General features: G+C 39.8%; 1 protein-coding gene, 1 long non-coding RNA gene and 1 pseudogene across 16 annotated transcripts in view; 1 reads left to right on the forward strand and 2 right to left on the reverse strand.

Annotated features, from left to right (window-relative positions):
- The window catches only part of FHIT (fragile histidine triad diadenosine triphosphatase), a 1,383,460-nt gene that overhangs the window by 64,611 nt on the left and 1,304,750 nt on the right, over positions 1-14,099 (forward strand). The gene's annotated exons all lie outside the window — the stretch shown is intronic.
- LOC144289826 (uncharacterized) overlaps positions 1-14,099 on the reverse strand; it is a 41,218-nt gene that overhangs the window by 15,857 nt on the left and 11,262 nt on the right. For both annotated transcript variants that reach the window (XR_013357802.1, XR_013357801.1), the window contains exon 2: positions 2,391-2,428. This is a non-coding gene — a long non-coding RNA (uncharacterized LOC144289826). The remainder of the gene's footprint in view (positions 1-2,390; positions 2,429-14,099) is intronic.
- On the reverse strand, positions 11,907-12,037 carry LOC144291278 (U4 spliceosomal RNA; annotated as a pseudogene).

The following is a 14,099-nucleotide window of genomic DNA, read 5'->3' on the forward strand; positions in this document are numbered from 1 at the left end:
ATGGTGCCAGGCAAGGAGGAAGTGCTCTGTGAACACTCATTGCCACAATGAATGGGTGACATTCATGAAAGTGATCATAATTTAGAAGCAGGGAAGAGGCTTCATTGCTCCCTGTATTATAAGCAAACATTTGGATGATTGGGTCTTAAAAAGGCTGGTGTCAACAGATTCAAGTTCAGCATGAAATGTTTTTTGTAGTAAAAACAACCTATGTCAGAAGGGACTAATTATTGTTAATAAGGAGTTAAAAAATACGAACTGCTCCTTTAAATTTGAAGTTTATAAGTAAAGACAACCAGAAGAACCATATGTCAGGGTCCAAGAAGTGCTCTAAAGAATGTCAGGCTTATTTTATTCTACAGTGTGTCTGGTGAGTGTCTGTTTCCTTGGAAAAGTAATATAAGCAAAAATAGAAGCATAGGCAGTGAGAAATAGAGGGAAAAAATATCACTGAATTTGGAATCACAATACCTGGGTTCAAGTTCTGGATCTGCAGATGACCTGGAAGGACCAGCTGTTGTGACCTTGGGCAAGTCCACTTGTCTGAATGAAATAATAGCTCTCAGGTTTTCTGTGGGGATTGACTAGTTTGCCAAATGATTGTGTAGCTTCTTAAGTGCTGTATCCAGCTAAGTTATTTTGCTTTATTTTTAATATCTTACTGTGTTTTATTTCATATCTTACTTATTGTATTATAAAGAAATTAATTATAAATCACTGGCAAAAATGGTGGTATCAGCTAGAAGGCAGTAAAGGTACACAATTTTGAATCTCTCCTACCCCATCCCTAAGACTCCTATGCAAATTCTGTTGATTGTACCAGGCAAAGGAAGTACCCTGTCTTTTCCTACTCTGGGTTTCCAGGCCTTAGGAGTCTGGACATGGTGGTGATGATGATGGGATTAATGAGAAATACAAACCAGTTATGATTAGTGTCCATATTTTGTCAGTCATTTTGCTTCTCAAAACAGTCTTGTGAGATAAGTTTTGTTCTTATTTTCCTCATAAGTAAAGTCAGGCTTAGAGAGTTTGAGTATTTGTCCTGGGCCTCAACAACTATGTGATGGCAGAGTCTGGGGGACTTTGAGGCTCATATTCTTTCTGTGCTAGCAGCTCTCTAACTTTGACAAGCATCAGATTCAACTGTAGGGCTTATTAATACCCAGATGGCTGGCTTCTCTTCCAGAATTTCTGACTTTGTACGTTTGAGGTGAGGCCTTAGAATTTCTCAGTGATACTGCCAGCATAGGGAGTACATTGAGAAGCATTCCTCTATACCATGCTGTTCTTGTTCCATAAAGAACTCAAGCTGTTTTTGTTACATGCTTTGCCTTTGTTCTGGTTCAGAATGCCCAGGAAAACCTAGCTTCTCTTGGATTTTAGAATCCTTTGGAGGAGGGGAGAAGAATTTCAGAAAGATTCTATATTGATCTAGGTCCCGTATAAAGGCTGAGGGAGTGCCGTTGGACCCTCTAACAGGTATCTCCATGATCTTCCAAAATTATTGGCACTTGCATCAAAGTATGGTGTCTCTTTTTCCTTCGCTTGAGTCTGGTTTGGTCTCAAAGTCTTCTGATTTGTAGCAGGAGTCTTCATAACCCTGTCCATTCACCAATCCTGGATCTATTGCTTCATTGATATATGCAGCAAATATTAAGGCTGCATACATTTGAACCCTCTGTGTGCCAGGTACCTGGTTGGAGCTGGGGGTAGAATGATGTGTAAAAGCAGATATGGTTCCTGCCACTGGGGACATTTATTTTAGTAAGAGAACAGATATCAGGTAAATCAGATCAAGGGGTGCCTGGATAGCTTAGTTAAGAGTGTGTCTCTTGATTTGAGCTCTGGTCAAGATCTCAGGATTGAGAGATCTAGCCCCACATGGGGCTCTGCACTCATCGGGGAGTCTGCTGGAAATTCTGTCTCCCTCTACACCTCCCCCTACTAGTGCTCTCTCTTTCTCAAATAAATACATAAGTCTTTCAAAAAAGAAAAATCAGATCAGTAAGTTTCAATGGTGTAAATTGCAACAAAGGAGAGGTATGTGGTGTAATGAAAGCATATAAATCAAAGGGAGATTTGAGCCAGTCTATGGAGAGGAGGGATGGTCAGAGGAAGCTTGCTTATGGAAATAATGGTTGAGTCAAAATCTGAAGGAAGAAAGTAGGTCCAGAAGCTAGAGCGGGGAGTGGGGAAGAACATTCCAGGCAGAGAAATGGCATGTGCAGAGGCTGTGAGAAGGAGCATGGCATAGTCAAATAGCAAAGGACTCTAAACTGGATATCCTGAGTCCAAGATTTATGTGTGTATTAAAGGATTATTCTCAAAAAAGGAAAATTCATGACTTTCCTGGTGATGTAAAATGAACACGTATTAAAGATGATACTCACCTCATGATGAGAGAACCAGCCAGATCTTCATAACAAGTCTAAAGAGAATCGAAAGAACACATTTATAGATCAGGAATACTGCAAATGGAGGCAAAAGTGGTTTCTGGGGTGGGGGTAGGGTCAATTAAAGCTACCATGGATGGAACAGCATTTGCGTGTTTGTAGACAAGAATTCTCTTGCATTATTATCCATTATCTTTAATTTACTGAGTTGTGAAATAGCTCTCAGAATCAGAACGTGATAACCTGATAACTGGGAGGAGGTGCCCTTTATGATCTAGACAATGCATAGATATCCATTAAAGAACAATATCTTTTCCTACAGGTATTTTAATCATGAATATATATTTATGGTTTAGAGCTAGTTCAATTTGATCTCAAGAGGCCAATGGCTTAATTGTTGTACACTCCCCAAAAAGTATGGGTAGAATTTACTGCCAGACCATTTATACTCCACCTTGAATATGACCCACCACAATGAGGAGATTGTCCAGCTGGTTATTCCTTGTTAAATTTCTTTAAACACAAGCCTAACAGATGTCCTGTGCACAGTTTCTTCCTTCTCATGGCAGAAAGCAAGAAAAAAAAAATCTTTGAGAGTGGCAATCAGAAAGAGACAGTAGAATTTGACCTTCATTCAGGAGCCCCTCTGAGAACAAAGGGAGACACCTTCCCAGTGAGCCTGAAAACCAAACAAGTTTTGCCAAGTTGAGGTCTGGCACAGCCTCCAGAGGGTTTGCAACAAAGAAAAAATTCCTTCAGTTGTGGCAGGTGCACTCTTCACTAGGAGAGGGATAATCATTTGGTCAATTGACAGGATGACTGGTGCTAGTGAATTGAAATTGATGATTTACTCGGTTGAAATATTAAACCAGCATTGGCAGGTACTACAATTCCTTAATTGGCAGCCACACTCAGAAGCCATGTGTTAAAAACTTCCTTGTTGTTTGAGAGAATGAAAGAATCACTCTCCCTTTAACCTTGTAAACTGGGTGTGTGCAGAACAGGGTCTGTTGTTTTCTGTAGCAATGCCGTTGTGTACCAGGAGACAGAATTAGAACAGCACCTTTTAATTCAATTTGTAGCAGGTCAGAGTTCAAAACAGCAATTTTATAAATGTTTGATAAAAAATGTCACTGGTTTTGATGGAGTTGTGTTGTTAACCTCTAGCTAGAGAGGTTTTTTTTTTTTCTTTTGAATTAGTGTTAATATGTCTGACTTTTCAGTGATGCATGCTGTCTCTAGTTTTGTTTCTTTTAGAAACAAAATCAGTGGATAATCCATTTCATTGGCTGGTTCAGCACAAAGATTTTAAATAAAAAATGGTAAGATAAGTTATCTACCAGAGATAGCGCTGCTGATTATATATATATATCTTTTTTTTCCCCAAATGTAGTTAGAGATATTAAAACTGTCTCTTAAAAATAGCAATTTGTTTCCTTCTGCTGTAATCATGGGTGAAAATGCTGTGAAATGTGTATCTTCTTTTTTTTTGAATTATGGGTGATTTAGTTAAAAGAAAAAAGTAAAAATGTCCTCAACCCAGGAAAGCATTCTTACTGTTTGCTAAGTCAGACCTCTAAGAGTAAACAGCTCAAAAAGCCTTCCATAATATTTATGAACAATTTCTCAATTTTATACACAGATATTTCTGTTATACTCTGCAAAGGAGATAATCCTGGCTGAACAAAAGAGAAGAGCCTTTTTTAAGATTGAATAGGCTGGACAATTCAGTAGCAAAGTGCACGATTACCAATCTTTCAAGCAAAGCTTTTATGTAAGGCAACTTTATAACTTCATCCATTCCAAAGAGAAAAGCATTAAAGACCATAGGGAAAATAAAAGGCAAAAGAGGAATGGAGAAAAGTGTCCTATCCTTTACATCTCTATAGCCACTTGTTTCATGGCTACACACACTGAGTTAACCCAATTTAAAGCCACAATGTAACTTTTAAAAAGGGGTTTCACTGTTCCTCATGGCAGTCATTCTGCACAAATAATGAGCAGACATGACTGCCATTAACTTTCTTTCCTGGATTGTTTTAGAATAATACTCATCTCTTCCAGTGTACATTCCTGTGTTTTACTGCATAGGAAAAGGTAATAAGAGTCATCAATAATAACCATGTTAACATACTGCAGGGACTGTCAAGTAATAGCAATTGCTAAAAAATCAAATCAGACAAAAAAGGTTTTTTTCTAATTTCCTGTGGCTCACAGAATAATTGAAGTTAAGATTTCCAAAGTCCGATCTTTACAAAGAAACAAATACTGTTCTTTTTTTCCTGTGAGTAGATGAATCCATGGGCATGATTCCTGCCTGATGGTGGATCGTGGCATGTTTCTCAAAGCTTGATTTTGCAGCCATCTGCCCCAGAATCACATGAGGCACTTGGAAACATTCAGATTCCTGGGCTCTATCCCGGACCTTAGAAGTCTGAACCTCAGGACTGGGATGTGGTGGGGTGGGGGTAGGGGCAGGAACATGCAGTTTTCTCCAGTTATCCAGGTGAGTCATTAGCACATTTAAAGTCTAAATAGTGCTTATAGGGATGAAAAGCCTGGTGATTGGAGTAAACTGTTGAATGTGATTTGGGAAGAAAATATGCAGCACTGATGGCAGATGGTGTGTATTCTTCATCTTATTCCTTCCCTCATTTCCTGATGTCAGAAACTCAAGACACAGTCATTTTAACTGGCACCAGAGTTCTTGGGAACTTCTCCTCACAAAGGTGGGCATGTGCCCACAGGCATCTCATTTTGCACTCAATTTCAGGTAGTTGATGAATCCACTGAAAGCCATCCATGCTCCTTACATCTCAGGAACTCTTTATCTGATAGGATTATTTTAAGGGGGGGGGAGGGAAAGGGAAAATACCAAGCGAGTAAGGAAGAAACATGGCAGATACACCTAGACCACACTTCCGGTGGCCTATATAATACCCTGAATAAAAGGTGCCCATCTGGGGATGTGGATGGAGTTGAAAGGCTGTTCAAGCCTAGGGTGAGACTTTGTCTCTGAAGGAAGGGGAGCTTTTTCATAATTTGCCTTTGTATAGTTCTCATCAAACACGAGCCTAACATATCCCACCTGTTTTCAACAATGAGGCAGGCTAATTTCCTTAGTGTTTCTCTCAACAGATCAAACATTTTGTGAAGACATTAGTCCTACATATCTCCAATAGCATCACCTCAGATTGCATCGGGAGAGACACAATTATTTTTGCAATATTAGTAAGAGAAAGTGCAACTGGGGGCTGGACCAAAGCCAGAGAGAAATCAGATATTTATTAAAAAGACCCCGTTTTTTTCCCTCTCTGTAGTGATAATAGTATTGGGCAATTACACTTAGGTCTAAAAAACTACCAGCAATACTGAATCAATGTGCAAATCATGAGACTTTTCCCAGCTTACTTCTTTGTTTTGTTTTGTTTAAGTAGGCTCCACACTGGATGTGAAATGCAGCATGGGGTATGGAGCCCAATGTGGGGCTTGAACTCACAACCCTTAGATCAAGACCTGAGCTGAGATCAAGAGTTGGATGCTTAACCGACAGGGCCACCCAGGCGCTCCCCAGCCTACTTCTTTTAAGCCATCTACTCCTCAGAACTGCTTAGAAGGGTCATCTAATGGACTGCTAGAGTTTAATTGTATGTTGTTTTATGATGTCTGGCAATGTGATTCCCCTCTCTGACATAGTTTATAGAGCTTTTTAAAAATAAGGGTCATTTGCGTGTTCTCATTTGCTAAAAGGCTTTCGTTCCTTCAGTTCTGTTAGACCCTACCGCCGTAGTGAACTTAGACCTGGTGTTGCTATTTTGTAAAAATGTCCTTAAAATCAACTGTCATGGGGCAGCCTCAGTGGCGCAGCGGTTTAGCGCCGCCTGCAGCCCAGGGAGTGATCCTGGAGACCCTGGATCGAGTCCCACGTCAGGCTCTCTGCATGGAGCCTGCTTCTCCCTCCGCCTGTGTCTCTGCCTCTCTCTCTATCTCTGTGTCTCTATGAATAAATAAATTAAATCTTAAAAAAAAATCAACTGTCATGGAATATATGGACATTTCTAAAGCAGTAAATGTTATGGAAAATGTAGAAGGAGTGAACATCTGGGGACCATGTGAAGTGTTCCAGCCTTCATGTCCTGGATGATATCATATTTGTGACATAGAGAAGCAAGTACAGCGTTTATGAAAGAGCAAAAGATGAAATGCATGTGTGAATGTCCCACTATACATTTAATTAGACATTTCCATGTAACATACAGTTTCCTGAAAAGACTGGTGTTCTTCTGGCTGCCGATGGTTTTATTTGGTTACCAATTATGGAAATTAGCTGTGTTTTAGGAAGCCCTCTGAAAGATGTGCATAGATAATGAATCCTGTGACTTGCTTGGCACATTGATAGTTTCATTGATGAGAGGTTGCATAAAGTTAATAGTTGATTCTGCTTTGTGGTGACATTTACATTTAATAAAAAGTCATGTTTATTGTGGCTGTTGTATAAATGCAACTGATGTTTACTGTGCCGTGGCTAAAAATGCTATGTGGAGAATGTACACCTGAGAAGGAAATGTAGGTGACAGTACTTACTGTTATTTTTTGTTTGAAAACAGCTTGGACCTCAGGTCACAGAGATAGATTAATTATATAGTCCTCAGTTCATGGCACAACGTCATCCTTGACTCAGGCATTAACCCCATTCTGATTTACTTATTTCACAACATAACAAATAGTCATAAACCTAAGAAGGAAACAGCACCAATAATTCACGTCCAAATGTGTGCCTTTTTTATTGCATCTCTGCCTCCTAAGAGGTAACTCCTAACCTCATGATCATCATTCCTTGTTCTTTCTTTTTTTTTTTTTTTCTAATTTTAAGTTTTACGTATACTTCCATCAATGGCTGTTTGGTTTGTTTCTTTTCCTTTTCCTTTCCTCCTGCTATGAATGGTGCCACTATGAAAGTTTTTATACACATTTCCTAGTATATGTGAGAGAAAGTAAAACATAGCCTTGCTGGCAACAGGAACATAAACAATACTCAGAATAAGACTTAAACAGAGTCATTCTGTGACCCCATAAGGGACTAAACAAAATGACTCCTTCTCTTCTGACCATCAGTGCCTTGCTCTGAGTGGTCCCTGCTTCTAGAACAACTCCAGTGTCCTTTGATCCCACAACCCCCCAGAAGAAGGCTCTGATAATTCCCCTTTTTGGGAGTTGCCCCCAAGGTTCCTCCTTTAAAACAAAAAAAAGATTTTATTATTTGAGAGAGAGAGAGAGAGAGAGAGTGCAAGTAGGGGGAGGAGCAGCGGTAGAGGCAGAGGAAGGGGGAAAAAAATCTCAAGTTGACCCCATGCTCAGCACAGAGCCCCACACGGGGCTTGATCTCATAACCCCGAGATCATGACCTGAGCTGAAACCAGGAGTCCAAGGCTTAAATGACTGAGCTCACCCAGGTGCCCCTCTAAGAGTCCTTTGCTCTTTGCAGTATCCTTTGCTATAGGAAGTTGTAACACAAATTGAACTGTCAGTGTGTTCCTGTTGGCCTTTTGTTGTTCCTGATGAGATAGGGTACAGGATTACTCAAACTTAACAATTTTTAAAAATCTTGCTAATTTCCATCCTAGTGTATTCTATCGCATTTTATTTTCATCCATTATGAAAAAAGTCTACTTGATCTGTTTCAGCACACAAGTTAAATGCACACAATTGTCTGTATATGTATTAGATGTGTCCCTTCTTTAATAGTTGGGCAGCTCCCTTCTTTTCTTTAAAGGAAGTTATATGTTTATTCTATCAGTTGTCGTGGTGTTTTAATAGTGGAAGGTGCTTAGCATAATCTATTCTGTATTTTAGCCTGTGATACATTCATCTTTTAAAAAATTCAGCTGAAGAGTCATATCCATGTGGGTTTTTTACTTTTAGATGCCCTTCTGCTTTTAAGAGTGACCCAGAGCAGTGGTTCTCAAACTTTAGTGGACATCTAAAAATCATCCCAAGAGTCTTCATTTGAATGAGAAAGTCTAAAGGATTCTGAGGTGGAAAAGAGAGTCCTACAATGTGTTGCAAATAGGTGTATTAGTCACCATTACCTAGATGGGAGCAGATTTGTGCCTCCTCACCTAAAAGATAAAACATTGGTATGATCTTGCTAAGTATAAAATGATGATAATGAAGTAGATATTAACCTGAACTGGGACATGGTAAGTATTACACAGTAAGCTTGTGATATTCAGTGAATGAATTCGTAAAATGCAGAGGAAATCATAGAAACTGTACCTCTTATACTGTACTTGGAGGGAAGGTATTGTATTCCCTTGGATTTTTAAAATTCTGTCTGTACTCATTGCTAAGGATACATGGCAAGCCAAACAGGGTTCCTGACTAATAGAAGCTTAGGTACTTGGGTGGTACTTAGATTGACCATGAGTAAATAGTCTCAATATTACTTTTTTTAAAGAGATTTATTTATTTGAGAGAGTGAGCGAGCAGGGGGAGGGGCAGAGGGAGAGAGAATCCTCAAGAAGACTTCTGCTGAGTGCAGAACTGGATGTGGGGTTTGATCTCATGAGATCGTGACTTATGCCCAAATTGAGAGCTGGCCGCTTAACTGACTGAGCCACCCAGGCACCCCTAATCTCAACATTATTTAGGGACAGTTTTGATAAATGCTATGAAGGAGAAGTTCAGTGTGCTATGAAAGCGGGACAGGGTTCTCTCCCAGTTTGGTATCTCTCCAGGGTCAGTGCTGTTTCTGTGAAGAAGGGAGGGTTAAGTTGGTTGGTAGGCAAAGGGTCAGGGTCCCAAGATCACCCCCAGGTTCAGTGATTTGCTGAACAGGACTAAGTCACAGGACTTAGTATATAGTCATACTCATGGCTATGATTTATTAGAGCAGAAAGATAAGCAAACTCAGTAAAGGGAAAAGCATATGCAGTGAAGTCCAGAGGATACTAGGAACAAGGTTCTGAGTGTCTACTCTCAGTGGAGTTACTCAGGGATTCTCCTAATTGTGACAATACATGGGCCATGTTGTCTAATGGGGAAGCTCACTAGAGCTTCGGTGCCCAAGGTTTTTATTAGGGGCTGGTCATGTAAGTGGCTCGCCTAATATGTACCAACACTAAAGCCTCCCAAAAGGAAAGCAGGTGTTTGGGATAAACTGTATTGTTTGTACAAACAGGTTAGGCATAATGAACCATCTTTCTCAGTTCTGAGGGTCATAAGAACCCTCCTGAAATCCAAGTTTCCAGATACCAGTCAAGAGTCAACTTTGCATCCGGACTTTCTAAGGATAGCAGCCTCAGGCCTAGTGTGTTCTTTCTACACAGCATAACGCTTGAAGAAATTAGGGGTGAAATGACATGACATCAAATATGGGAAAATCTTGATCCTTGTTGGCCCTGGGTGGATGGAAACTTGGAAATTCATTATACTTATCTTTCATTGCATTTGGGAATTTTCATTAAAAAAGGTAAAGAAAGGGGTGCCGACCTGGTTCAGTAGGTTAAGTGGTTTAGCGTTTGCCTTGGCTCAGGCCATGATCCTGGGATCCTGAGATTGATTCCCATGTAGGGCTCCCTGCTCAACAGGAAGCCTGCTTCTCTCTCTCTCTCTACCCCTCTCCCTGCTTGTGCTCACTGGCTCTCTCTCTCTCTCTCTCTCTCTCTCTGTCAAATAATCAAATAAAAAAATCTGAAAAAAAAAAAAAAAAAGGTAAAAAAAAATCCTCACCAAACCTAGACCAAGAACCAAACCACAGAAACAAAAAGAAGAAAAAGAAGTGTTGACGAGGCATAAAGGGAGTTACATTTTGCTTGGTTCAGTTCAGTTTGGTTCATTTTAATTAAAAAAGCAAGTAATTGAGTACCTACTTCAGTTTAATTTGGTCAATTCAAGAAATCTTTTATATTAAGCCTGTTATTTGCCAGGCAGGGCCTTTACTCCATCCTGTGAATGGTACACATATCAGCAAAACACCTTGTCTTTGTGTCCGTGGGCTCATCTCTGAAATGGGTGTGTTTATGAGATCCCTCCCTCACTTGGATGTTGCAAAGAATTGTTGGAAGGTGAGAGAAACCAGCTGCTGCCAGTTTCATCAGCAGCCATCAGTGCTATGATAAATGCAGTTTGCTACCTTAGGGAGGTGTGCACTTGATTCTCTCATTGGCTTAGAAGAATATTCAATGAGGCAGAACCTTCCTGAGGGGAGCAGACATGATGACAGGGATTTTGCCCTGGAGAATTGCCTTTGGCAGTGGCTTGGCAGAGGAAGAGGGCCTGTCCCTGTCGGGTCTTCCCTTTGAGATCTGGAGTGGAAGGCGAGATGATGGGCGCTAGCTTTTATTTAAAAGAGAATAGATAAGCTATTGAATTGGAGCACACCAAAGGTGGCTTTATTTGAAAATGCTTTCAAAAGCTGTTTTGACAAGACCGGGGAGGAGGCAGTGGTATCATTAAATAAGCTGGCAACTTTTGTAACCAGCTTTTTTGGTTTTCCACCTCAAGGGAGAGTCAATAAACTTTGATTCCCAACATTAATGTAATTATTTTGATTTTTCTGGCTCATTCTAGGGAAGGCTGCAGAGCTGCAATATCAGATGGCCGAAAGCAATTCAGAAATCCTGTGTCCCCAAGGACACCCGTTGCCGTTCAGAAGTAGCAGGAGAGGGGGTGGAATAAATCATTTCCTCTGATCTTGTTAGTGTTGAGAATATTACGGAGAAGCAAATGCATTGCAGCGCTAATACCAGAAGGCTACTGCTGGCAGAGGGGAAAAAAATAACAAAATTTCCCTGCTTTTTTAAAGGTTTGCTTTAAATATGATTTCCTCCTTATATATTTTTAAGATTGTTGTATGAGGAGTTTCCTCCTCCCTTCTGATTCTGAAGGTTCTTCCTTCTCTTTTGTCATGGTGTCTGTCATCCAAGGATTTTCCCTGGTACTGCTCCTGGCAGCTGTAGTCTACTCCGTAACGGCAATTGTTACTCTGGTAATATGTTGGGTTCATTTGGTGTAAATGGTCCTATCATTCTGGGAGGTTTCCTTGGGCCCAGTGAGAAATGGCTTCGTGAATAATCAGATGTGCTTGGCTAGACTGACCCGTGGGAGTACAGGGACCACCCCCCCAGAAAATGTGCCCTATTTAATTTTTTAAATGTCAGCTGATTTGGGGTTTTTTAAATGATAAGCAGTCACAAAAGGAATAGAGTAATTGAAATTTCCTAATGATGGGAGCAGAGTCAAAGGATATATATATATATATATATATATAATTTTTTAAAAAAATTTTATTTATTCATGAGAGACAGAGAGAGAGAGAGAGCCAGAGAGAGAGAGAGGCAGAGACACAGGCAGAGGGAGAAGCAGGCTCCATGTAGGGAGCCTGATTTGGGACTCCATCCCAGGACTCCAGAATCATGCCCCGGGCTGAAGGCAGGTGCTAAACCACTGAGCCACCCAGGCATCCCATATTTTTTTGAGAAGTTAAACTTCGATCAGAGGAGACGTATATAGTTGTAAAATGTTTCTTCCTCTTGTTTTCTAAGCAATGAATTTAAAAGATGATATTACTATGTATTTTCAATTAGCAATAATTGTGCCTCAGATAAACCTCATTGGCTATGATACTGGCACTGTGCAAAGATATGATGATATGTATGTATTTACATAACTTTTTTTTTTAACTTCAAGGATTTGTTAACAATAATTTAAGGCTGGGCTCCTCTTACTGTAAATTGTAAACAAACCTTGAGGCCTAGGCCAGGGGCACTGGCTGTAAATCATCATTGTCATAATAATAGCCACAACTAGGCCTTGACTTTCAGAGTGCTGTGAACATAGTTTCCTGGAAGCAAATTTTAACTTACAAGTTTTAGGTATCTGATATTAGAGGGCCAGCAGGCCAGAAAAACATTCCTTTCTCAAGTATATCTTTACATGAGAAGGGATTTCTGCTTTTTATTTCTCCAGTGATCTTCTGAATTTTAGATTCCATATGCATCACTGAAATTATCTGTCATATCAAAGCCACAAAGCCAAGGAGTGAAGTCAGTTTGTTTAGAATTTTGAGGACTGGAGAACTTAGCAATTTCAACTTTTTCCAACTGGTTGACCATTATCATCAGTCATATGATTAGTCTCCACACCCTATTTTCTACCCTCTAAAAATTATACTTCCTCCATTCTAAGAAGCATAGATTTTCCATAGTTTATTGTGTCTTGAATAATGACATCTTAAAATTGATATGTTCCTTTAGTATTATATTTCTTCATGTTCTCTGAAAAGCCAGTGGCATATTTCAATTTACGACATTTTAGATTCCAGGATATATATCTCAAATTCCCCTCATCTCTGTTACTGTCACCTGACTTTAGGCCACCACTGTCTCTTATTTAGACCATTGGAACAGCTGTCTAACTGGCCTACCTATTTCCGATCCTATATTGACGCCATACTGATCTTATGAAAGCACAGATACAATCTTGTCATTCTTCTGTTTAAAATCCTTTTTTTTTTTTTTTTAAATTTTTTATTTATTTATGATAGTCACACACAGAGAGAGAGAGAGAGGCAGAGACATAGGCAGAGGGAGAAGCAGGCTCCATGCACCGGGAGCCTGATGTGGGATTTGATCCCGGGTCTCCAGGATCGCGCCCTGGGCCAAAGGCAGGCGCCAAACCACTGCGCCACCCAGGGATCCCTGTTTAAAATCCTTTAATGGCCTTCTGTTGCTTCTAAGATAGAGTCCTGAAACATTACAGCAGTTTACAGAACTTTGCCTGACCTGGCACTTACTTCCTTCATCCATCTCATCTCAGAGCTTCTCCTCCACTGCCAACCTCCATGCTATGACTCAGAGCATCCCCAAATTCAGTTATTCAATAGGAGCCATATATTTACCATATTCTTGTTCTCCCTGTACTAATACATATATATTGGAAACTTAGGTGAAAATCATTTTTTTAAGATTTTTTTTTTTTTTTTTTGTGAGAGAGAGAGAAAAGAGGGAGAAAGAGTGGGGGGAGGGATGGGGAGACGGAGAAAGAGAATCTTCAGCAGACTCCGTGTTGAGCGGGGAGCCCCATGTGGTACTCAGTCCTACAGGATCCTGAGATCATGACCTGAGTGAAAATCAAGAGTCAGATGCTAACCTACTGAGCCACTCAGGTACCCCTACCTGTACTGATACTTACTAAAAGAGAAAAATTTACTTATTTTTTTCTTAAATTTATTTTAAAAGGAAACTTTGTCTCATGACACTATGTGGAAACTAGTATTCTTCTAATACACATCTTAAAACACTTGAGCTTATTAAAATGGAAAAGTTAGCCCTTTACTCAACAAAACTCTGTGCCTTAATTGGTTCACTCACCACCTTTTAGCAGCAGATTTCTCTGAGCTCAAGTAAAAAACTGTCTATTCTTTCAGTGTTTTTTACAAGAGGAGGATTCTGGTTTTGAGAGTTTGGCCTCTCTTCCTATCTTGCCCGATCCCTTCTCTACTTAGCTAATTCTTCCTTATCTTCTGAGTTTTAGCTTAAGCAACTACCACTCAACTATTTAATCTCATCAGATGAGTGCCTTCCTTTTATAAAAAAAAACAGTTTATGTTCTCTTTATATCATAGAATGAATTACATTTGATAATATTGCCTATACCCACTCCCCACATACTTTTAAAAATTGGTATAATGCTTTAACTAGTAAG

Source organism: Canis aureus, chromosome 19 (genome assembly GCF_053574225.1).
Source record: "Canis aureus isolate CA01 chromosome 19, VMU_Caureus_v.1.0, whole genome shotgun sequence".
In the NCBI taxonomy this organism is placed as follows: domain Eukaryota; kingdom Metazoa; phylum Chordata; class Mammalia; order Carnivora; family Canidae; genus Canis; species Canis aureus.